Source organism: Heterocephalus glaber, unplaced genomic scaffold (genome assembly GCF_053883595.1).
Source record: "Heterocephalus glaber isolate CG9 unplaced genomic scaffold, H.glaber_assembly_v1.0 deba00001662, whole genome shotgun sequence".
Classification (NCBI taxonomy): Eukaryota; Metazoa; Chordata; class Mammalia; order Rodentia; family Bathyergidae; genus Heterocephalus; species Heterocephalus glaber.
The window spans coordinates 4437604-4441557 of NW_028258403.1; positions in this window are offsets into that span (position 1 = coordinate 4437604).

Below are 3954 nucleotides of genomic sequence, written 5' to 3' on the forward strand. Positions count from 1 at the left end.
GGAGAGAAGACTGTAGGGACATCGTCTTAAATCATTTCTTGAAAATAGGGAGACTCCACGGGGCGGGGGAGGAGGATGGAAGGAATAAATGCAGAAGAGTTTATTTAGTGACAAAGTAAGCTGGAAACAATCACTGCGAAGAAGCAGTAGCTTCACTCTTCACTGATCTTATTTAGAGTTGACTTGGAAAAAAAAAAGACAGTTCTGACCCTGGCCCACAACTTTGTATCCATATTTTCGCATCTATGTTATTTGAAAGGTAGATGGGAGAAATGTTCAGCACTTCAGTGTTCATAAAGCAGGCTTACTGGTGTTAAGAGATGATTTATGGGCTGGAGATGTTGCCTCACATGTGGGAGGCCCTGGTCTGATTCCTGTTAATCAACCACACACAGGCAAAAAGATGACTAACATTACTGTATTGATATTGTACCTCCTTGCCTCTGAAGAATCTCACTCAGAAACTTGCTTTTCGATAAGAGTAGTGGTGCCTATTTCTAATTGTAAAGTACTTTGAAAGAAAGAAAGAAAAAGACTGAAGCAATATAGCAGACAACCCCACAAGTTTAAAGTAATTTCGAGGTCAGGCTTGGTGGCACACGCCTATAATCTCAGCACTAGGGAGGTTGTGGCAGAAGGTTGGCTGTGAGTTGAGTTCGAGGCCAGCCTGGGCAACGTAGAGTTCAAGTCCAAACTATATGTTGAAATCTTGTCTCTAAAAACAAAAATGGGGGCCCAGGATTTAGCTCAGTGGTTTCGCCGCCTGCTGTGCAAGCTCAAGGACCCGTGTTCGATCCCTGGTAACAACAACAACAAAAAATAATAATTTTGAATCTTTAAAAGATTATTTACTTATTTGTATATGTTTGCAATATATAATAAATACATTAACTGTGGGAAATTGAGATATATATATATATATATATATATATATATATATATCATGTCTTGACCCTTTTTACTTTCCCACACCCCCCCCGCTCCCTTAAATACTATTAAATATATTATACAATTTTTATTTATTTTAAAGTGGATCTGAAAAATAAGGTTGTTCTAAAGTGACAACTACAGAGATTTGCCCTCACTTTTTGGAAAATGTTCCAAGAGATTTAGGGGTCTAAGGAAAATGAATACTTAATTCTCAACGGTTTTGGCTGAGCTTTTGATTTTTTTTTTTTTTGGTATTGGGGTTTGAACTCAGGACTTTATGCTTTCGAGGGAGGCGACAGAACCACTGAGCTAAATCCCCAGCCCTTGGCTGAGGTTTTGTAGCAAAAGCATTTTCAAATGGGGTAAAGTCCAATCAGAAGTCTTCTTTTTTGTTTGTTCCTTGATCACTCAGCAAAGATTAAGAGGTTTCAAAGGTTGAGATTTTAACCCCTTCTCCTTCTGCTGGTTCAAAGTATAGTAAGTTGAAAACCTCAGCAAACAACAAAACAAAACAAATTAAAAAAACAAAAGTAGAGGGCTGGCGATTTAGCTCAGTCATGCTGCTGCGTGCCTCAAAAGCTCAAGGTCCTGTGTTTGATCCCCAGTATGGAAGAAAAAAAAAAAAAGTAGAGGGTGGTGGGGTGTGTAAGAGATTTTCTTTCTTTCTTTCTTTTTTTGTAAGAGATTTTCAACAAAAGGAGCAGACAAGGCAGGGAATATATAGCACAAAACTCCGTAGGAGGGAATGAGTCATGAAAAATGAAAAAAAAAAAAAATGGAATCACCTCTGGTCTTTGTTGACAGCTTCAGAAAACATTGAGGGGAAATTTGATGGATTCGTTTAACCAATCCAAAGACTTCTGCTCAGATATCAATATCAAGGGGTAAAACAAATCATCTTTCTCCATCTCAAATGTGTGTTCTTTCATAATGTGTTGTGGTGCTAATTTAAATGGTTTTACCCATGGAATAAAATGTGACTGACGAAACAGGTCTCTCACCAAAATCAGTGCAAATTGACAATCCAGTAAGCTTTAGCCCTCTCGGTTTATGAATTAGGATGCTAATGGCAGTTATGGGACCAAATATATTCTTGGGATAGAATGTGCACCAAATTGGAAAGGGAGGGTTGTTGAAGATTAATATTTCTATTTTTTTAGCACTGGGAATTTACAAGTGGTTTATGGCAGTCTATTAATGGTTCGATGTAAAAGACAGGAAAGGAATCCCTCCCCTCCTCCATAGGGACCATTATTCACATTGCATGCCTCTCTTTAGGTTACGTTTGTAACATGAACTCTAAATGTGTCATGTAATCAGCACTGAACACAGGGCAGAGAAAAATCTTGAAGTAATATGTTGAGCAAAATAATTAATCAAAGCTTATTACATTTTGAATACTGAATTCTTTTTTAATTTTGAGGCAGGGTTTCACTAAGCTGACCAGGCTGGGCTTTGCCTCAGCTTCCCAGAGTGTTGGGATTATAGGAATACATACCATGTCCTGTAGCACTGAATTCTTTTTTATCCATAACTCTATTCTGCATTCGCCTTTATATTTTAAAATTTTACTCTACTTTAAAATTTTTTTCCTATTTTGCTCTACATTCAAAATTGCTTTACAGTCTACAACTTTTCTGAAAAATATATCAATTTTCTTCCCTCATCAAATATCTTGGATAGACAAAATAGTTGTTCTAAACATTTAAAAAAATTTTTTTTGTGGTTCTTGGGATCAAACCCAGAGCCTTCCACATGCTATACAAGGGTTCTACCACTGAGCCTAACTCCACCCATTATTTTAAAGATTTTTAAAGATTACAATGCTGAGGCTCAAGGAAGTGTGTTACTAGAGGTCAAAGATACCAGGTATTTAATCTACAGGGTAAATAGGACATCAGTGGTTTACACTGAATGCTTTTCTTTTCTTTTTTTTTTTTTTTGAATTCTTTTTGTTGTTGTTGAAATAGTTTCACTATGTAGTTCAGGCTGGCCTTCAATTCACTTTGTAGCCCAGGCTGGCCTTGAACTCACAGCAATCCTCCTGCCTCAGCCTCCCGAGTGCTGGGAACACAGGCGTGCGCCACCATGCCAGGCCCACAGCTACATATTGATGCTTTAACTTCTTACCTGAAAGAGAAGACTTTCCATCAAGTCCCCCCTACACTTTCTCTTTTTTATTTTTTATTTTTGGTACTGGGGATCGAACTCGGGACCTTGCACTTACAAGGCAGGTGGGGGAACCACTGAGCTAACTCCCTGGCCCTCCCCAGTGTGTTCTTGAGCTGGTGTCATAACTGAACTTTTTAGAGGCACAGTTGATGCCAGCACTTCACATCTGGTCAGTGAGACCCATAGGACTAAATCAGGGTCCCCCAACATTTGTCACCCTCTTCACATAGTCCATGGCTTGGCCATGTCTCAACTACCTAGCATAACTCTGTTTCCAGCTTCTGAAAGGCTATTTCCATTGTTTTGTATATGTAACATGGGGAGAAATTGATCCTTTTAACCAAGAAAAGGGAGTGGGTTGTTTTCCTTCAAGCACTGTGTGGACATAGAAAGGCTGTGTATGGCTGACACCTACTGCACAAAGAGGGAGATGGCATGGGGAAGCGCTGCTTGAAACAGCTAAACAAAAACACCTTCATCTTCTCTATTGCTTCTTTCAAACAGCACATAGAGTTGTTAACACAAAACAACAGGGCACAAAGTCCATCCACTACGTTGCAGTTTCCCCCAGAGCCAGTGGGCAGGACTTTATTCTTTTTTTTTTTTTTTTTGGTACTGGGGATTGAACTCAGGACCTTGTGCTTGCGAGGCAGGCTTGGTGCCACTGAGTTAAATGCCTGGCCCCAGGACTTTATTTTATTATTATTATTTTTTAGTTCTTTTATTGGTACATTTTAGGTATACAATTCATTTACATTTATCATTGGGTGTTTGTACCTGTACATGATATATCTTGGTTCTTATTTTTTTTCCCCATTACCTGTGCACCCTTCACCCCCTCCACCCTTCCCC